Raw genomic sequence first — 23,378 nt, 5'->3', positions numbered from 1 at the left:
AGAGGAAGTATCATGCTTTGCGATTTCCGCAAATTTTTTCAAGGATGGAAACTTTGAAATTTTGAAATTTCAATTATTCGAGCATTGATCATGGCATACGTAATCACGCTATCAAAAAGAAATGGGCGTTTTAAATGTTTTGTAAAAAAATTTAACCAGTAAAACAAAAAAGCCAGCTTTTTTTGTATCCAGGACTACGTTATGTACATAAAAATAATTTATTTTTTTTGTCTGCAAAAAAACTTGTTTTGCGGTTGAAACATTGACAATTAAGTTTTAAAAACATTTTCACAATCAATTCGGAAATAATTTTTTTTGTCGCCACTAAAAAAATTTATTCATACAGTTTCCATATACAAAAATTGTACGACTTACATTTCACGAAAAATTTTTTTTTATATATTTATGACGAAACACTGACTTTTATGTCAAAGCAAGAAGATAATTTTTGAAAATTCGAAGCCAACGTTTTAGCAAAATTGATGAAATAAATATGTTTTTCTTTCAAAGATTAGTTTATGGATTTAGATGATTCTCATTTTTTGTCGCGGCAGCATACTTTTGCAAAAAATCATGCGGGATATGATCAAAATTTGTCATAAAATTGGGTTTTTTGCGCCCTTTTAATTATTTAGCCATAACATGATTTGCCATCTAAACGGCAAAAATAAGCACGGACATAGTATCATTGGCAGAAAAAAAATCACCGATATTCCAACCGCAGTGAATTTGTTCAAGAGAATTTTAAAAATTTTGAATAATAATTATAGTAATAATAAGAACATTGAACTATACCCGCAAGACAGGGGATTAGTTGCTCTTAGTCATTAATAACAAAGTTAGTAAAATAAAATTTAAAACCATGAATCTGGATAAAGCGAGTATTTAAATGTTTATGGCAACTCGTTAATACGAATCTTAAAAAGCAAAATTAAATCGTTACTGAGTACGTCAGTGAAATTGGCATCAGTTTGCTTTTATTCAAGTACAAAACATTATCCTCATCATTCATTTCATGTTATTTGTAACCCCATTTTAAGCATCGTCGTTGAAATTTTTCTTTTCGCTTATATTGGTTTTTAGTTGCAAACCAAACTGGAGATGCATAAAAAAATTAAATTGCATGTTTGCTTTTCTGAGTCTTTTGGTGATGTGATATACCCATGACATTTTGAAAATGCACCAAACATCAAGGTCTTTCACGGTGTCTTTCAAAACTATTTGTTCTCCATTAATAGATAAAAAATCACTTGAAGGGTAACGCTCGTTTGATTTTTGAAATCTTATTTGTTCAAATTTCTCAAAACTGAAGTCAATTCTGTTTTATGCTGCCCAGGTGATTGCCTTGCTTAAATCCGTTTGAATCGAAGCAAGGTCAAACCAATTTCCAATAATTTTTGTATCGTCAGCAAATAATAATTATAAATTCCATAAAATGGAAAAATGCTTGTCATACAACTCCATAGATATCAGTAGCGATTTTTGACAACATTGTATTTATCTTTTTTTTTGTGCGTGGTAATAAGTTGAAAGCACGCCACGTCAAAATTTTGGAACAAAAAAAAAATTAAAAATTGCAACAAATATTTCCTATGTTTTTCTAATGATCTTGCGGCGGGTTTTTTCACAATTTTCATTAAAAAAATTTACTCTGGCAACCGGAAAACGAAACCTGTTTGCTCGCTTTAATGGCTCAAAATTAGGCAAAAAACAAAAAACTGTCAGCCTATTTCCTTCAACGTCGAGAAATACCTTAACCATTTTCAAGCTTGCTGGTCTCTCAGCCTAGATGGTGTTGCTAAAATTTTTTCGACTCAACCTGATGATTACTTGAGGTGCCTAGTTTTACGTTAAAAAAATGAAACGGTTTTTTTTCAACAAAGACATAACTAATAATTTTATCTCACCGGAAATCCTCTAGGTTGGTTCGCAAAACCACGCATATAACTGGCATTTAAAGAGTCGCCATTTAAGTTGAAGTACTGAGTTTTACACTCAGCCAATCGAAGCCAAAAAACGTAAAATAAAATGTGAAGAGAACTTTTCTATTTGAAAAAAGTTTGATTGATCAGAAATAGCCTAAGTGATTTTTTGATTAAAACAGGGAACAAAAAAATTTCCACAATTTCGGAATTTAAATTTTTTGTCAACAAATTCCACAAAACTCGAAACAGAGCATAAGGACAACTATCTCCCATTTGGTACCAAGTAACGAATTTCTTCGTCTACAAAAAAATTCAAAGGCTGAGTGGTATTGAATGTTGTACCCTGCAAGCTTTTCCGCCCGTTATTTGGTAAAAAAGGAGAAATATCTCACAAAATGAGGGTATGATTTCAATAATTTTGAACCGACAAATCTGGCCGCAAAAACATCAAACAAAGAATTTTTTCTTGCTGTAAAATTTGACCACAAAAAATTGCACAATCTCAACGGCAAAACCAGGCAAAGGGCACTGCAGTTTTAAAATATTTTTTTTCCAGTCAGCTGATTATTGAAAATGTGATTTCAAAATTAGCGTCAACAAAACTGCTGTAGACTTCAAATGACTATTTTTGGAGCCATCAGGCGTGTCAGTTTAGTTTTGCTAAGAAAGCGTCTGCAAGTTTAGATTTTTGTACAGGCAATTTTCATAGCTTTGTTTGGGCACGCGTGAAATACATGTAGAAAAACGCTTCGCGTCAAAAAACATGTAGAAAAATCATAAAAGTAAAAATATAATTACAATTTGCATTCAATCTCCAGAAAGAGGTATATCTTTGATATATATTTTTAAACTTATCCGGTGACTGAATATCATCAATATCAATCAACAACTCACAGGTAATCGGCAAGGATAACCCAGGTGCACTATAAATAAAATTTTGGGTGGCGAAAAATATAAAATATTTTCAAACTTTTCTGGTAACTAATCAATCCAAAGAGTTTCAGGAGTGTTTTTTTTGAGAAATTTTTTTCTTAAAAGCTTGTAAAGTGTCTTTCGCTTACTTTGTTTTCGTTGTTTGAACTTTAAAAAAATATAAACAGCAAATAAAAAATACTTGACTCCATTGTTTTGACTAGCTAACTTGTCTACAAAAGCCAAGTCCATACACCAGATTTCATTGGTATATTTGGAAAAAGCTTGAAGTCTTCGGAAACGCCTGATTGGTGGACCAAATATTGTATACGATGTCTTGCTTTAAAAGATTTGTTGTACTTTCTTTTTTGATAAAGTTTCGAGTTAAACCCTACGCAGCTCAACCCCTAGAGTACAATCAGTTTAGTCTTACCTTTTCATATTTTGAAAAGTAACCAAGTTCCTCTGTCTTTTGTTTCGGCGTTCTTGTTAATAACAAGTTTAGGTGGTAGTTGAGTTGCTTCCAAAATAGTCAATCGATTATCTGGAAAATTGGTGTTTTTTTTGCTTTAGGGCACACACAAATTCTACGATAGATTCTTTTGTATCTCGGTTATCCAATAAAATTTTTTCGGATTGGCTGAGTTTAATTCTAGCAAAATTCAAAAATAAATCATAGAGGTGCTAATTGTAACTAGTTTCATACCTCGCATTTACAGCACTGTAAAAAGAATCAAAATTTTTTTGTGCAATCTCCTCTTTTTCTTGTTTTTGTTCCAATTTTTTTTTTCTTTGAAGTGTACTTTGTGATTGATCAACTGAGTACGGAACTAAAACAAATTGTTCCATCCTATGTCAATCATTTAATGACAAAAGGGATGATGAGAGATATCAATTGTAATCCTTCAGTTGAACTTGAAATAATTATTATTTTGTGTAGAGGAGTTCTTTTTTGCGTTAGTTCTGAATTTTTTTTCGGTATTTTACTACGTCTTCATTCCCAAGGTTCTAGGGAAATTGTTTGAAATATTGAATGAATTGAGACGTATTGTGTACTCAGCGTCTAAAATTTTTGACACTATTCCACCTGGCTAGTCAAATTGTGTCTGAACTGAGCCACTATTAGAGCAAAACCTTAGTGAATCAACTGTTTTTGGGGTTAAATCATTAAGTAAAAGACCATAAGAAACTGATGTTGCATCCTGATACCATACTTTCAATTGAGATCCTAGACCTAGTTGTTGACTTATTGTATTGATTTGTAAAACATCTGTCGGTGAGTTGAACAAGATTATAAGCAGGGATATCGATTCGAATCCGAGTATTCGACCCGAATACCGAGTATTCGGCATTTCGAAGCCGAATCCGAATATTAAAATTTTGAAATCCGAATATCGAATCCGAATATTTTTTTTTTTGCCGAATACCGAATAATCCAGGGTCCACTGCTAAAAAACCCGAATATTCCGAATATTGGTTTACTGTTTTGTTTCACAATATTTTTCTGTTTTTTTTTAAGATGGCTAATGTAGAAGAGTCTGATGTCGCTGCCGAGTGCGAGTATAGAAAAGAAAAAGGAGTGGCGATATGGCATGAAAAGTTTCTTGTGGAATATCGAGGTGGTAGAAAAACGGAAGGAAGATTTTAGCGATCTCAGTCGATTTAGCTCGAAAAACTGGGTTGTGAGTTGTGACTGATTTTTAACATTTACTCACTCCCGCGATTTTTACATTATTACGCAAGTCCCAGCCAATTCTACTTGAAAAATGCTATGTTCAATACTTTTTATAGAATTTGTAGTATCAAACTTTTATGCTAAGTTTTTTGGGAAAATAACCAAATATCCGAATAGTTGTTCGAGTAGTAACATTTGGCCGAAGCCGAATCCGAATAGTAAGGGCACTATTCGGCCGAAGTCGAATATCGAATAGTTGGGCCGCGGCGAATAACGAATATCAAAAAATCCGAGTATTCGACATCCCTGATTATAAGTGTATTTTGTAATTCTACATCTCTGCCAAATTGCTTTGATGAAACAAATGGCGTTTGATGTAAAATGAAATCAGACCCCTGTGTCTCCCAGCAGTGGCAAAATTTTCAAATTGTTTGGAATTCAAAAATTCTTCACAAGAATTGTCAAATATAAGCAGATACTTAGTTCCGTTAAGCACAACCAGCACCAAAAACTGTACGAGATAAACTTATTACAGAAAACCTCGCTATATCCTGGACCAAATGTAACTTTGTGTCTAATAAAACAGAAGAGTGGGAGTTCAAACTTAAGAAAAAAGCACAAGACCCTTAATTAAAAAAGACAAGCGATCGAAAAATTAAATCCCTTCATACTATTTAAGCAGCCTTAAAGTTTCACTCTATTTAACCAAGTACTTTCCAAATCTAGCAGCAGACATGGACTAATCAGATGACTCCTAAAAACACACAAAAATTGTTCAAACGGATTGATGATCCTGGTAAAAAAAATTTAAAAACTCAAAAAATTTGTGAAAAAAATTGTCGACAACAAGCGCTTTGATCAAAGCTTAGAAGAAGAATGTGAGGGAGGCATGTACAATCGGACTAGCAGCAGAGTTGCAACATTTTTCTTTAGAAGGTTGGGTTCCAGTTTCATATGCATCAGAATTCTCAAACAATTGCGAAAAAAATACTCTACTAATGAGCTCGCGTTACTAGAGAAAGCTTGGGCGGTAGAACATTTTAATTATTATCTTTATGGCAAGTCAATTACGATCATCACTGATCATCAATCACCTCTGAGTGCGCTGAGTGCATTAACGAAATCGAAAGCAGTCCAATCGCAATTAATTAGATGTAATGACCGCATTTGCCTTTTAATTTTGACATAAACAATTGGCGGGCTCAAAAATGGAATTGATTGGTTACATATCACAAAATCCCGTCAACTCGGCGATGCCATTTAGCATTTGGAACCAAGTGTTCGTCGTTGCAAAAAAACCGCTGTCAATTCATAGCTAGAATTTCTGGCCAACATAGTGCTTAACGATTTAACCAATAAAAAATAAGCTCCGAGTGAAAGGATTGACAAGCCTATAGAAACACGCAGACAAAGTGGTACGGCCCCAACACGTCAAATTAAAATACAAAACTGATCAAAGTGTAAACTCAAGTTTTACAGAAACTCGACAAAAATCCGCTCAAAAATGGGTTTGATTGATTACATATCGCAAAATCTCGTCAATTCGGCGATGCCATTTAGCATTTGGAACCAAGTATTTGTCGTTGCAGAAATAACCGCTTCCAATTCAGAGCTATAATTTCTGGCCAACATAGTGCTAAACGATTTAACCAATATAAAATAAAGTCCGAGTGAAAGGATTGACAAGCCTATAGAAACACGCAGACAAAGTGGTACGGCCCAAACACGTCAAATTAAAAAACAAAACTGATCAAAGGGTAAACTCAAATTTTAAAGAAACTCGACAAAATTCCGCTGACCTTAAAACAAGTTACCTTCGAGATTTCCCAGATAAAACAACCATAACAAAAAATTCTGTGCCTCGCATTAATAGAAAAAAATGGAAAAAAAAACACATTGGATATTAGCAAAATGAAACCGGGAGAAATCAAAACTCCAGAAAGAGCGATAATTGAAGCCCCAGAGGGTGCTAGAACCAGAGGAGGGTAGTGCAGGTAGTCAGAGAAGTCGCGAGGGACATAGTGGACAAAGAGAACAAAAGAAAGCCAGAAAAACACAACCGACAACCGGCTACGAATGCTCGAAATATCGTCGGTCTGGCCAACCATTTCAAGACCAGAAGTACCTAGGGAGAATTCGAAAACAGGATAACCCATTCAGAGGGCAAATAGAAATGGCAAAAGTCAGAACGATGGAATTTTTTTTTTCGATTTAGAACCAAAGAAAGGGACAAAACTAAGCGGGACAATTACGAGTAAGGTGGTTTCACCATCGGAATAGAACTTCAAAATACTACAACAGAAACACACGAAGGTCGAGAAAAAGGGGAAGAAACGGTTCGCAAAGAAACCTAGACAGAAACCAAATCGCTGGCAAAAAGACACGATGGCGTTCAAAAAGAACCAAAAATGTACCTAACGCCTATCAAACTAATGATAAAGGTATCCAAGTATGACCCAAAACTGGCCGAAGATGACCAATGGTTCTAGCAATAGATATTTGTCCACGACAACAATGACGAACAGTACCAGCATCATGACAGACGAATACACAGCATTGTACAGCAGAAAACTACACCCGCCATAGATTCATCACAGTGGCGACGCGCCAAGGATTGAATCTGCGCCCCTCAATACAATTGGTCACAGAAAGAAACTGAGACGCAATAAAAAGAGCGTGCGGAAGGATGCTAATCAAATAAGAGCATGCCTGGATTTCTTGACAAAACTAAACTTCCACATGGAGGCGCAAGCAACAAATACCTCACAACAGGTACCCGAACTGTCCGGTGACGCGTCGGGGAGCAACGATACGCGAACAACAGGACCAACAAGTGACCGCGTGGGGGATAGCAACAACAACAGAGTGGGAGACAAGAAAGGAAACGAAGAATACAAAAAAACTAAAAGAAGAGAGAGAGAGAGAGAGAAGAGAGATAGAGAGATAGAGAGAGAGGGAATCGGGGATCACAACCCGAATTGTAAACTGAGATAGAAAAACTGAGAAAAAAAACCTTCAACTGAAAACTTTGAGAGCATCCGGGAAGGTGTTATCCGCTTGAATAATATCTCCATACTTGCTATCTAGCTTCAGGCTTTAACCATTTGTCTATCATTTATGCTTATTAAACAGTAACAAGACTTGTTCAAGATACCTTGTTTTATCTATACAACTGAGGACAGTAAGCCAACTGGTAGACCACACCATATAAAGATACGACTATACAAATTCCTTTGCTTTTTCTGAAACTTAGAGGGAGGGGAAATATCTAGGCATGAAAATGAGTCCAACTTTGAGTGTTCAATTTGTACTCTTTCAGACTCGAGTTTGGTACCTAGTATACTATGAGACACCTGCTTGGTTATTTATATAGAGCTACAATGGGGCAGCCACAATGTCTGGTCTTCGAGCAGGCGTACAAGCAATCATCAAGGAGCAGCATCCAGCGGTCTTAGAATTGCATTAAACTGCCCATTGACTCAACCCAACTCAATATATTGAAAGTACCACCAATCGGACTAGAATTTTTTTTCACGTGTTGTCACCCTCCTGCGTAGCTCAGTTAAGCATTCGGATGCTTTTCAGCGAAAGTCTTAATTTAGACTGCAGTGAGTACCTCGCACGAATCAGTTGATCGGTGTTTCTCATTTCATTGATGGGCACGAAGCTAACTGTAGGCACTCCCCAAAGCCGTTGAACAATTGAACGATTTTTGTCTCCTTTTCCAGCATTGCCATAATTCCACTTCGTACTGTTCGAATTGAAGGAAGGACTCTTAGCGGCTGCCGCCTCTTTCTCTGATGTGTGCAAGCTCCCTACTTTCTGGATTTTGGTGAAAGATACAACTGGTGAGGATATTGACGACTGGGTCAATCTGTATCAGAGCGTTCTGAAGGATGGCGTTTTTGGGAGCGAGTTCCAAAACTGGAGAAAGATATGGTGCAGCTTTTTACCAAAGTTTTTACTGATGATCCTAAAATTGGTCACAAACCGACAGAGCAATTCGCGTTTGCACTGCTCCAAATTGGAGCGAGCCTTCCCGTAACAAGTTGCACTGCTGAACGCTTCTTCTCAAGTTAGAAACTGCCGCTAGAAAACCATTTTTGATCTATAATGAATCAATAAATATTGCTTACCGAGTTTGGCTTTGGTGTACATCCACAAGGAAATGGAAATAAATGTTCATGATGTCATAGACAGACTTGCCGCAAACAAATGCAGACTAACTGTTGTATAATTTTTTTTTCGTTGAATCCCACACTCTTCGGAAGAATCCCAAATCCGCGCTCGTATGTATGCATCGTTTTTTTATTCAGATCAATTGTCTTTTACTAGTTGAGCTCTTCGAAATGTTTATCCCAACCCCATTTGGAAAACAATTGATGCAATGAGCTCAAACTTAAAATTATTTCCCATTTGTGATGAATTTTCATAGAATTCAGGAGTGAGGGTCTTTGGCTAATGTAAGATTAAAAAAGAGCAAAGCAAATGCGGCAAAAAAGCGCGTAACGACCGAGGCAAAATTTTTTTAGTTTTTTTTTAGTTTCAAAGAGGTGTCTCCAAAATAAATTGCACCGTTTTAATTGATCGTTGTAACTTGAATTTTTTTTTAATTTGTAATTAACAATGGTTGTAATTAGATAAAATTCAGAAACCTTGTTAGTTTTCTTAGGACTTAATCAAAACCTCAAACCTCAAATAAGAACGTTATAATCTCAAAACGTGTTAATACTTGAAACATAAATAATTTTCTACTTTACATTGTGTGTGAAGCAAGTCTTCAAAAAAAAAACAAATTTTAAAAACAAACACTTACATTGTTTTTGAATTATTTCAAGTTTTCGTGGTGATCAAACAAATTTTGTATGCAAAATTTTGATCAAGTTTTAGAAACAAAAATGAAAAAAAAAAAGGGTTTTTTAAATTTTTCCTAAGACCTAATCAAAATGTCATATCTAAACTAAAAATTTGAAACCTTAAAATGTAGTCAGTGTTTCAAAGGCCTTTCCTTAATAGCGGCATTTTTTTTGTTCTAAATTTTGAAGAAATCGACGGAATATATAAGCTTTGGCCAAATTCTATTCTATTGCCATTTTTATCTTAGTTTTTGTAAAATTAATTTTTTTACTGACTTTTGTATGCTTGCTGAACACTATCAAAGTCCTGCCCGCACTCAGTAAAAAGAGAAAAAGTTAGTTTATAATGGTCTCCATAAATTTCCAAACGAACTTACTATAACTGATTAAAAATGGATTATTATATGATTATTTTTCGAAGCATTAAAAATCAGTTTAATCGATTATAATCAATTATAATCGATTAAATTTTGAAAACCTGTCTCTCTAATTTTATTGAATTATAATCCAAGAAAATGGATTATAATCCGTTATTATTCAACAAACGTCATCCCTTGACTTCGTTTGATTTTTGTTTTGTTCTGTGTGCATTTCAGTTGGTCAGCGAACTAAAAGAAGCTGTAATTTTATAATCATAGCCAGGGGCGAATTTAAGGGGTAGTTTCGGACGCCTCATCCCTCAGGAACTCGAACCCCTGCCGACCCAAAGGGTCCCCCCTTTGATATCCATTTTTGATGACGGAGTTTGAAAATTTTACATGGGCGCAGACAAAATTTTGAAAACAAAACAGGCCAAAAGACGCAATTTTTGGTTAAAGTTTTCCAAAAAGTGCCTAAAATTTACAAGCGGCGCAAAAAATTTGACGTCTTTTTGGTGTTTTGAGAGAGCGCGGGAAATCAATTTGGTCAAAAAAAATAGGACAACAAGGTTTTCAAAAATTTTCTGAAAGTCCGCCCCCCTCGAGAAAATCCTAGACCAGCCTATAAGACAAATTAAACGTATAAGTAGAACTTAAATTAATATTGATTTTACTGTGTTTATAGTCTATTATAGTCTATTTTAAAAGATTATAAGAGATTTTGAGATATTTTCGAACGTATATACTAAAGATGTTATCCTTATAATGGATTATAAGTCGCTTAAAAACTTAAAATTAGCGCTTATAATTAATTACAATTTTGCTAACAGTACGATTATAATTATAATATAATCGATTTTTTTTTCTTTTTACTGAGTGCAATTGAGCTCAAGTGTTAAATAGACTTCCATTGCAATCAATTTTGTTGCGTAATGTTAGTTTAAAAGTTGTTGCTATGGTCTTTTTGAGATATTCACGTGGGAAAATTTGCGCTCTTATAACAATCAAGAGGCAACAAAATCTGGCTCAGAAAACAGTTTAAACCGAACTAAGGCATGAAAATTACTCAAAATACTTATTCAGCAGTTAAGATATCGTTTTGCACTTTATCTGGTTGTGGCTGTCTAGACTTTCCAGCTCAAACTTTTGGCGCGACTATGCAATTCGCGTCTATATCCGGGTGCGACTTGTATGCGGCCAAACGTAAACTATTTGGCAGACAAAATTATTTTAAAGAAGTTGTGCTATGTTCAAAAAATTGATGTTAGCATCTCAAAATGATAATTTGTTTTATGTTATAGACGTCTAAATCAGCACTTTTTTCATACATAATTGTAGCAGACTTTAAATGGTGTTTAAATCTAAACAGAATCCAACCCTGCGTTAAAACTAAGTTAAAAAAATCTTTAACAAAAGCTGTTTTAATTTTAAGTTCAGACTTCTAAACAATGCAAAAATAACCAAAAAGTTTATCAACCAAACCAAATTTTTGAAATTATTCAGTTTTTGTTTAATTTCCGCATCATTTGTTCAATTGTTTGTTTGTTTCCTCCCGATTATAATTTAATTGATTTGAAACCCTCTGGGAAGCCAATCTGTTTATTTTGTGAATTGCCAGCTAATTCCTCTATAAGATTGCTCTCTTTGATCTTTCTGATCTTGTGTTTTATCTGATTGTAATGTTTCCAAAACACTGTTTGTTTTGACTCTGTAAGGTTTCTATGACGTAGAACCCGGGTGGAGATTGTTGAGTCCTGCATGGCCGCAAGTTTTTTTTTGGATTCTAAATTTAGGTCAAACAGGTTCGATGCATAAGTCAATAGGGTCAACACATGAATGAAACAACCGTTGGGACTTTTAGCGTTGGGACTTTTGGATTTCTTTCGCCATATATGATAAAATTGTCGCATGAAAATTGCATTTTTTTTAAGCACATAGGAAATGCGGCGAACTTTTTGGCCTAAATGAATTATCTTCGAATTAAGTTGAGGAGCTTCAATCGATCTAAAACCCTGTTAATAAACAGAATATATATCATTTTGTACTTAAATTGAAAGGAGAGCAAAATTTTTATTCACAAAAACCAAAAACTTAAAGAAAAAAATCTTTAAAATACATAATAACCCTCAAGGTGCTCAGAAAAAGTTTTATATAAAGTTTTGATAAACTAAAAAAATCAAACCAATGATTCTGATTTTGTTATTGTGTTTTTTAAGTTTCAAGCAAAATATCAAATCTAATATATTATTTTAAAAACTTATGTTTTTGTCAGTATTTCTAAGGTCCTTTTCATAATGCCAGTAATTTTTTTGTTTCAAGTTTAGAAAAAAATTTACGGAATATGTAAAATCAGAAGGATTTTGGATTCAGAGTGACCGTCAATTTTAGATTAACTGTTTTGATGGACGCTTTTTTATGCTACGGAGGTTTTAAGCGGTTTAGTTAACAACCCGGGTTCACCAAAAATGATAATCATACATTTTTTACATATGGAAAAGTGCTGTTCATTCAATTTTCAAGCTACTTCATAAAAACAAAAAATGCATGAAAACTTTCATGAAGTTAGTGATTTTTTATGCAAGGAATTTGTATGACGCAAAAAACTTGATACGCAAAAACTTTTATTTGATACGCAAAAAACTTGATTTTTATTTGATTAAACCAAAAAAAATTTTATTTTGAATTTTTGGACTGTGCTTGTAACCAAACACAGCCACAAAGACCTTGGTTTACTCGAAACCAGAGTCAACAAGATTTGCGCGGTCTTGCATTTGCAATGCATAGAAGACAAACTGAATGGTTTTAGCGTTGTCTTACACAAATGATACAGAGGAAGTATCATGCTTTGCGATTTCCGCAAATTTTTTCAAGGATGGAAACTTTGAAATTTTGAAATTTCAATTATTCGAGCATTGATCATGGCATACGTAATCACGCTATCAAAAAGAAATGGGCGTTTTAAATGTTTTGTAAAAAATTTAAACAGTAAAACAAAAAAGGCAGCTTTTATGTATCCAGGACTACATTTTGTACATAAACATTTGTTTTTTTTTGTCTGCAATAAAACTTGTTTTGCGGTTGAAACATTGACAAATAACTTTTGAAAACAATTTCACAATCAATTCGGAAATAATTTTTTTTTGTCGCCACTAAAAAAATAAATTCATACAGTTTCCATATACAAAAATTATACGACTTACATTTCACGAAAAAACTTTTTTAATATATTTATGACGATACACTGACTTTTATGTCAAAGCAAGAAGATAATTCTTGAAAATTCGAAGCCACCGTTTTAGCAAAATTGATGAAATAAATATGTTTTTTTTCAAAGATTAGTTTATGGATTTGTATGATTCTCATTTTTTGTCGCGGCAGCATACTTTTGCAAAAAATCATGCGGGATATGGTCAAAATTTGTCATAAAATTGGGTTTTTTGCGCCCTTTTAATTATTTAGCCATAACATGATTTGCCATCTAAACGGCAAAAATAAGCAGGGACATAGTATCATTGGCCAAAAAAAAATCACCGATATTCCAACCGCAGTGAATTTGTTCCAGAGAATTTTCAAAATTTTGAATAATAATTATAGTAATAATAATAACATTGAATTATACCCACAAGACGGGGATTAGTTGCTCTTAGTCATTGATAACAAAGTTAGTAAAATAAACTTCAAAAGCATGAATCTGGATAAAGCGAGTATTTAAATGTTTATAGTTTGTCGACCAATAACAGGTTCAAGTTCTTTCTGAAGATTACAGGTTCTTAAAAAGGATCATAGCCAGGCAAATTGTTCGATCTCGCGAAGGAGTTTGACATTTCTGCGACACGGTAAAAGAAATTTTCACGAAGTTTAATCCGTGTTATCATTGGCATTCTCAAAAACGTTTTGTTTACCGTTCGATTTGACTCAGGGTCCTTGTCGATTGTCCAAAAATCAAAGAAAATTTATGGGAAAGTTAAAAAGAATCTTAAAAAGCAAAATTAAATCGCTACTGAGTACGTCAGTGAAATTGGCATCAGTTTGCTTTTATTCAAGTACAAAACATTATCCTCATCATTCATTTCATGTTATTTGTAACCCCATTTTAAGCATCGTCGTTGAAATTTTTCCTTTCGCTTATATTGGTTTTTAGTTGCAAAACAAACTGGAGATGCATAAAAAAATTAAATTGCATGTTTGCTTTTCTGAGCCTTTTGGTGATGTGATATACCCATGACATTTTGAAACTGCACCAAACACCAAGGTCTTTCACGGTGTCTTTCAAAACTATTTCTTCTCCATTAATAGATAAAAGATGACTTGAAGGGTAACACTTGTTTGATTTTTGAAGTCTTATTTGTTCAAATTTTTCAAAATTGAAGTCAGTTCTGTTTTCTGCTCCCCAGGTGATTATATTGCTTAAATCCGTTTGAATCGAAGAAAGGTCAAACCATTTTCCAAAAGTTTTTGTATCGTCAGCAAATAATAATACAATGCATAAAATGGAAAAATGCTTGTCATACAACTCCATAATTTAATTGATTTGAAACCCTCTGGGAAGCCAATCTGTTTATTTTGTGAATTGCCAGCTAATTCCTCTATAAGATTGCTCTCTTTGATCTTTCTGATCTTGTGTTTTATTTGATTGTAATATTTCCAAAACACTGTTTGTTTTGACTCTGTAAGGTTTCTATGACGTAGAACCCGGGTGGAGATTGTTGAGTCCTGCAGGGCCGCGAGTTTTTTTTGGATTCTAAATTTAGGTCAAACAGGTTCGATGCATAAGTCAAAAGGGCCAACACATGAATGAAACAACCATTGGGACTTTTGGCGTTGGGACATTTGGATTTCTTTCGCCATATATGATAAAATTGTCGCATGAAAATTGCATTTTTTTAAAGCACGTAGGAAATGCGTCGAACTTTTTGGCCTAAATGACTTATCTTCGAATTAAGTTGAGGAGCTTCAATCGATCTAAAACCCTGTTAATAAACATAATTTATATATCATTTTGTACTTAAATTGGGAGGAGAGCAAAACTTTTATTCACAAAAACCAAAAACTTAAAGAAAAAAATCTTTAAAATACATAATAACCCTCAAGGTGCTCAGAAAAAGTTTTATATAAAGTTTTGATAAACTAAAAAAACAAAAAAATCAAACCAATGATTCTGATTTTATTATTGTGTTTTTTAAGTTTCAAGCTAATTATCAAATCTATTATATTATTTTAAAAAACTTATGATTTTGTCAGTATTTCTAAGGTCCTTTTCATAATGCCAGTAATCTTTTTTTTCCAAGTTTCGAAAAAAAATTACAGAATATGTAAAATTAGAAGGATTTTGGATTCAGAGTGACCGTCAATTTTAGATTAACTGTTTTCATGGACGCTTTTTTATGCTACGGAGGTTTTAAGCGGTTTAGTTAACAACCAGGGTTCACCAAAAATAATAATCATACATTTTTTACATATGGAAAAGTGCTGTTCATTCAATTTTCAAGCAACTTCATAAAAACAAAAAATGCATGAAAACTTTCATGAAGTTAGTGATTTTTTATGCAAGGAATTTGTATGACTAGAACTTTTTGATACGCAAAAAACTTGATTTTTATTTGATTAAACCAAAAAAAATTTTATTTTGAATTTTTGGACTGTGCTTGTAACCAAACACAGCCACAAAGACCTTGGTTTACTCAAAACCAGAGTCAACAAGATTTGCGCGGTCTTGCATTTGCAATGCATAGAAGACAAACTGAATGGTTTTAGCGTTGTCTTACACAAATGATACAGAGGAAGTATCATGCTTTGCGATTTCCGCAAATTTTTTCAAGGATGGAAACTTTGAAAATTTGAAATTTCAATTATTCGAGCATTGATCAAGGCATACGTAATCACGCTATCAAAAAGAAATGGGCGTTTTAAATGTTTTGTAAAAAAAATTTAACCAGTAAAACAAAAAAGCCAGCTTTTTTGTATCCAGGACTACGTTATGTACATAAAAATAATTTATTTTTTTTTGTCTGCAAAAAAAACTTGTTTTGCGGTTGAAACATTGACAAATAAGTTTTAAAAATATTTTCACAATCAATTCGGAAATAATTTTTTTTGTCGCCACTAAAAAAATTTATTCATACAGTTTCCATATACAAAATTTGTACGACTTACATTTCACGAAAAAACTTTTTTAATATATTTATGACGATACACTTGCTTTTATGTCAAAGCAAGAAGATAATTCTTGAAAATTCGAAGCCACCGTTTTAGCAAAATTGATGAAATAAATATGTTTTTTTTTCAAAGATTAGTTTATGGATTTGTATGATTCTCATTTTTTGTCGCGGCAGTATACTTTTGCAAAAAATCATGCGGGATATGGTCAAAATTTGTCATAAAATTGGGTTTTTTGCGCCCTTTTAATTATTTAGCCATAACATGATTTGCCATCTAAACGGCAAAAATAAGCAGGGACATAGTATCATTGGCCGAAAAAAAAATCACCGATATTCCAACCGCAGTGAATTTGTTCCAGAGAATTTTAAAAATTTTGAATAATAATTATAGTAATAATAATAACTTTGAATTATACCCACAAGACGGTGATTAGTTGCTCTTAGTCATTGATAACAAAGTTAGTAAAATAAACTTCAAAACCATGAATCTGGATAAAGCGAGTATTTAAATGACTATAGTTTGTCGACCAATAACAGGTTCAAGTTCTTTCTGAAGATTACAGGTTCTTAAAAAAGATCATAGCCAGGCAAATTGTTCGATCTCGCGAAGGAGTTTGACATTTCTGCGACACGGTAAAAGAAATTTTCACGAAGTTTAATCCGTGTTATCATTGGCATTCTCAAAAACGTTTTGTTTACCGTTCGATTTGACTCAGGGCCCTTGTCGATTGTCCAAAAATCAAAGAAAATTTATGGGAAAGTTAAAAAGAATCTGAAAAAGCAAAATTAAATCGCTACTGAGTACGTCAGTGAAATTGGCATCAGTTTGCTTTTATTCAAGTACAAAACATTATCCTCATCATTTATTTCATGTTATTTGTAACCCCATTTTAAGCATCGTCGTTGAAATTTTTCCTTTCGCTTATATTGGTTTTTAGTTGCAAAACAAACTGGAGATGCATAAAAAAATTAAATTGCATGTTTGCTTTTCTGAGCCTTTTGGTGATGTGATATACCCATGACATTTTGAAACTGCACCAAACACCAAGGTCTTTCACGGTGTCTTTCAAAACTATTTCTTCTCCATTAATAGATAAAAAATGACTTGAAGGGTAACACTTGTTTGATTTTTGAAGTCTTATTTGTTCAAATTTTTCAAAATTGAAGTCATTTCTGTTTTCTGCTCCCCAGGTGATTATATTGCTTAAATCCGTTTGAATCGAAGAAAGGTCAAACAATTTTTGACGGGGCATTTTTTGAAAAAACGCCCCGTCAAAAATTTGGAATGAAAAGAATCAAAAAAATTGCAACAAATATTTCCTAGGTTTTTCTGATGATCTTGCGGCGGGATTTTTCATGATTTTCATTTAATAACTTTACTCTGGCAACCGGAAAACGAAACCTGTTTGCTCGCTTTAATGGCTCAAAATTAGGCAAAAAACAAAAATTGTCAGCCTATTGCCTTCAACGCCGAGAATGACCTTAACCATTTTCAAGCTTGCTGTTCTCTCAGCCTAGATGGTGTTGCTAAGAATTTTTTTCGACTCAACCTGATGATTACTTGAGGTGCCTAGTTTTACGTTAAAAAAATGAAACGTTTTTTTTTCAACAAAGACATAACCAATAATTTTATCTCACCGGAAATCCTCTAGGTTGGTTCGCAAAACCACGCATATAACTGGCATTTAAAGAGTTGCCATTTAAGTTGAAGTACTGAGTTTTACACTTAGCCAATCGAAGCCAAAAAACGGAAAATAAAATGTGAATAGAATTTTTCTATGGTTTGGACTATTTGAAAAAAATTTGATTAATCAGAATTAGCTGAAGTGATTTTTTGGCTAAAACAGGGAACAAAAAAATTTCCACAATTTCGGATTTTAAGTTTTTTGTCTACAAATTCCACAAAACTCGAAGCAGAGCAAAAGGACGACTATCTCCCATTTGGTACCAAGTAACGAATTTCTTCGTCTACAAAAAAGTTCAAAGGCTGAGTGGTATTGAATGTTGTACCTTGCAAGCTTTTCCCCCCGTTATTTGGCAAAAGAGGAGAAATATCTCACAAAATGAGTTTGATTTTAAAAATTTTGAAACGACAAATCTGGCCGCAAAATCATCAAACAAAGAGTTTTTTCTTGCTTTAAAATTTGACCACGAAAAACTGCACATTATCAACGGCAAAACCAGACATACGGCATTGCAGTTTTAAAATAAAATTTTTTCCAGTCAGCTTATTATTTAAAATCTGATTTCAAAATTAGCGTCAACAAAACTGCTGTAGACTTCAAATGACTATTTTTGGAGCCATCAGGCGTGTCAGTTTAGTTTTGCTAAGAAAGCGTCTAAAAATTTAGTTTTTTGTACAGGCGATTTTCATAGCTTTGTTTGGGCACGCGTGAAATACATGTAGAAAAACGCTTCGCATCAAAAAATATGTAGAAAAATCAAAAAACTAAAAATTTAATTACAATTTTCATTTATTCTCCAGAAAGAGCTATATCTTTGATAGTTTTTTTTAAGTTATCCGGTGAGTGAATATCATCAATATCAATCAACATCTCATAGGTAGTCGGCAAGGATAACCCAGGTGCAGTATAAATAAAATTTTGGGTGGCGAAAAATTTAAAATATTTTCAAAATTTTCTGGTAACTAATCAATCCAAAGAGTTTCAGGAGTGTTTTTTTGAGAAATTTTTTTCTTGAAAGCTTGTAAAGTGTCTTTCGCTTACTTTGTTTTCGTTGTTTGAACTTTGAAAAAATATAAACAGCAACTAAAAAATACTTGACTCCATTGTTTTGACTAGCTAACTTGTCTACAAAAGCCAAGTCCATACACCAGATTTCATTGGTATATTTGGAAAAAGTCTTCGAAAACGCCTGATTGGTGGACCAAATTTTGTATACGATGTCTTGCTTTAAAAGATTTGTTGTACTTTCTTTTTTGATAAAGTTTTGAGTTAAACCCTACGCAGCTCAACCCCTAGAATACAATCAGTTTAGTCTTACCTTTTCATATTTTGAAAAGGAACCAAATTCCTCTGTCTTTTGTTTTGGCGTTCTTGTTAATAACAAGTTTAGGTGGTAGTTGAGTTGCTTCCAAAATAGTCAATCGATTGTCTGGAAAATTGGTGTTTTTTTGCTTTAGTGCACACACAAAGTCTACGATAGATTCTTTTGTATCTCGTTTATCCAATATAATTTTTTCGGCTGAGTTTAATTCTAGCAAATTTCAAAAATAAATCAGAAAGGTGCTTATTGTAACTAGTTTTATACCTCGCATTTACAGCACTGTAAAAAAATCAAAATTTTTTTGTGCAATCTCCTCTTTTTCTTGTTTCTGTTCCAATTTTTGTTTTCTTTGAAGTGTACTTTCTGATTGATCAACTGAGTACGGAACTAAAACAAATTTTTCCATCCTATGTCAATCATTTAATGACAAAAAGGATGATGAGAGATATCAATTGTAATCCTTTAGTTGAACTTGAAATAATTATTATTTTGTGTAGAGGAACTCTTTTTTGCGTTAGAAAGTTTCTTTTTGGTATTTTACTTTGTCTTCATTCCCAAGGTTTTAGGGAAATTGTTTGAAATATTGAATGAATTGAGACGTATCGTGTACTCATCGTCTAAAATTTTTGACACTATTCCAGCTGGCTAGTCAAATTGTGTCTGAACTGAGCCACTATTAGAGCAAAACCTTAGTGAAACAACTGTTTTTGGGGTTAAATCATTAAGTAAAAGACCATAAGAAACTGATATTGCATCCTGATACCACACTTTCAATTGAGATCCTAGACCTAGTTGTTGACTTAATGTATTGATTTGTAAAACATCTCTCGGTGAGTTGAACAAGGTTATGTGTGTATTTTGTAATTCTACATCTCTTCCAAATTGCTTTGATGAAACAAATTGCGTTTGATGTAAAATGAAATCAGACCCCTGTGTCTCCCAGCAGTGGCAAAGTTTTCAAATTGTTTGGAATTTAAAATTTCATCACAAGAATCATCAAATATAAGCAGATACTTAGTTCCGTTATTGGGAAGATTTTTAATCAAGTAAAAATCTACCCCCTTGGAAAAATTTAAGGTTTTTTTTTGCATTTGACTATGAGGAGGTTATTAAAATTGATAAAAGTAAAAAATTGTTATCGTATGCTGGTTGAAAAGTACCAATTTTCAACCAGTTAAAAATAACTTGAGATTTTCCAGATCCACTTGGCCCAAGATGCGAAACAAAAATTCGTTCTTTGGTAGAGATTATTTTATTCATAGCTTCGGAGAAGGTAGAATATAACCAACTGTACCTGATCAGGTAGCTACCCAAACTGTCGTTTCTTCACATATTGTGGATAACATTATTCGACCGATTGCACATACTAGCATCTAAACTACAACAAAAATTTGGCACAAAAAAGAGATCTATTACTTGTACGTCCAAACAACTTACATGATTTTCATTCATTTTTTTCTTCGTCAAAAACAAAATTTCGTAAAATTACGAGTTTGTCAAATTGATTGACCATCTCAACTGTAGAAAGAAAAAGTTGACAATGACATTTAATCAAAGTTTTAAAAAGGTAGTACTATAAGATTATTATGATTAACATTTTGTTGCAAATGAACATTGAGTCCAAGTTCCGTATGCAAACGCTTTTCGTTCTGCTTAATGAATAGTTTTAGCATGACAAAAAGGGGAGTTGCTACACCTCCAATCATATTCGTCATCTTTGAATATCAAAAACTGAACTTTTGGGCCAGCGTAGTCATCCAAATCAATAATTTTTGTTACCAAAACTTCGGACAGAATCTTACGTTTTTCATAAATTTTTGCGGTAAATTCCATTTCTGTGGCTTCTACATTTTTCAATATTTTCTCAAGTTCAGTATATTTTTCGTAATCACTGCTCCAACTGTTTCTATGAAGATGCTTGTACACCAAGAAGATTGGGATGTAGGTTTGAATTTTTTGGGAGGAAGAAAGTAATATCGTACAGTTTTTCCATCGTTAAAAAATTCTAATTCTTTCACTATATCTTATATAACAATCCAAATCCAAAACAACCAGGCACATTCTGTTTAACGGTTTTCTCTGGAGTTTTTTTGTTAGAATGATTAACAATCGAACAATGCATATACTGATGAAGCAAATATATTAACAGATAAACAGAAAAGTTATACAATTACGTGACCAAGAAAGCATAAAATGGGGAGACTTGGTGCAACCTAATAACACACTGGTCTTTTTTCCGTAGTAGATTTTGCAGATCCAGCAGATTCAAGTAGAATGGCTTGTAGTCTATAGACTTTGGAGTTTGCAAAAAAAATAATCCAAACAGGAATTTCCGTATCAAACTAGACCTCCAAAAGGAAATTTTTTGTACATTTCTTTCAAATTGATGTCCGGGTCCAAAACAATACAGGTACAATAAAATATTTTTTTGTTTTCGTTTTTGACGGAAAATCTTGCTTTTTAACCTCGAAGTTCCTTAAAATTTGATTCAATTTCTGTACGTTCGTTTTCTACAGTGCATTCGCCAATAATGATGCAAGATTTTTTGAATGTCTCTACAAAACCTAGTAATGAAGGAAGTAACACAAATTTGTTTATCATATTCTTCTCTCTGTAGTTCTAAAGATTGATTATTTTTTCATTGATTTCCTTTTCTACGATATTCCATTAGATCTATCTTTTTTTGGTATTGGCTCAGTATTCTATGGAATTTTTTTTCTTCCATTATGCAGAGTCCACTCAAAATGATACATTTGTGAGTGTAGGTCCAAACTGTTTGCAAGTTTTGTAATTTTTAAGATTCTATAAAATTAGTGCAATGTTGTGGTTTTTTTTGTCGAATCTAAATTTAGGTAGGTTTGTTAACATTGTACTTCTTGATCGGGACTCACGTTTGTATTATCTTGTAAGTAGCTATGTCATACAATTTGCTGCAGTTGGCAAGCTCCTGATCCATAGAAGAGTCCTTGTCAGAAGTGAGTTCCAATATAGGAAGGAGTCCAACTTGTTCAGCATCGTGAACAACAGTATTTCTAATTGCCGAGATTGCTTCTCCTTCTTTTTCACCAAGATAGCCTGTCTTTTTTCGAGTTGTCCCAACTCATTTTTTTTGATTAGTTGAAAGCAGTCTTCAAAATGAATTTCCCCTTGTAGGATTTTTGGGACCAAGCAAATCTCCTAATTCTTGTTTGATTTCTTGAGAATTCAATATAATTGGGACTAATAACTTTTCTTGAGTACATTTTCAATAAGAGAACAGACTGGTCAGGTGAGAAGAAATGAGAGGAAATATTTTGAGATTAAATGAAAATGGAACTAAACAAAATGAGTCATTCAGGTAACCATAAAAGGAAATGAAATTATAAAGGGAGCTATCGTGTGAAGTATCCATATACGGAATTGTATAGGTGTTAGTGTTCCTATATACATCCACATTTCTCAGCAAAATCATTGATCCAGATGGCTGCTGATATGTCTCAAGCTCTTCCCTGCCCTTTTTCAGATTCTTGTCAAAAAACATAACCAATAATTTTATCTCACCGGAAATCCTCTAGGTTGGTTCGCAAAACCACGCATATAACTGGCATTTAAAGAGTTGCCATTTAAGTTGAAGTACTGAGTTTTACACTTAGCCAATCGAAGCCAAAAAACGGAAAATAAAATGTGAATAGAATTTTTCTATGGTTTGGACTATTTGAAAAAAATTTGATTAATCAGAATTAGCTGAAGTGATTTTTTGGCTAAAACAGGGAACAAAAAAATTTCCACAATTTCGGATTTTAAGTTTTTTGTCTACAAATTCCACAAAACTCGAAGCAGAGCAAAAGGACGACTATCTCCCATTTGGTACCAAGTAACGAATTTCTTCGTCTACAAAAAAGTTCAAAGGCTGAGTGGTATTGAATGTTGTACCTTGCAAGCTTTTCCCCCCGTTATTTGGCAAAAGAGGAGAAATATCTCACAAAATGAGTTTGATTTTAAAAATTTTGAAACGACAAATCTGGCCGCAAAATCATCAAACAAAGAGTTTTTTCTTGCTTTAAAATTTGACCACGAAAAACTGCACATTATCAACGGCAAAACCAGACATACGGCATTGCAGTTTTAAAATAAAATTTTTTCCAGTCAGCTTATTATTTAAAATCTGATTTCAAAATTAGCGTCAACAAAACTGCTGTAGACTTCAAATGACTATTTTTGGAGCCATCAGGCGTGTCAGTTTAGTTTTGCTAAGAAAGCGTCTAAAAATTTAGTTTTTTGTACAGGCGATTTTCATAGCTTTGTTTGGGCACGCGTGAAATACATGTAGAAAAACGCTTCGCATCAAAAAATATGTAGAAAAATCAAAAAACTAAAAATTTAATTACAATTTTCATTTATTCTCCAGAAAGAGCTATATCTTTGATAGTTTTTTTTAAGTTATCCGGTGAGTGAATATCATCAATATCAATCAACATCTCATAGGTAGTCGGCAAGGATAACCCAGG

This window comes from Symsagittifera roscoffensis, chromosome 7, assembly GCF_963678635.1.
Source record: "Symsagittifera roscoffensis chromosome 7, txSymRosc1.1, whole genome shotgun sequence".
Classification (NCBI taxonomy): domain Eukaryota; kingdom Metazoa; phylum Xenacoelomorpha; order Acoela; family Convolutidae; genus Symsagittifera; species Symsagittifera roscoffensis.
The sequence above is the reverse complement of the archived record's forward strand: the minus strand, read 5'-3'. Positions refer to the sequence as shown.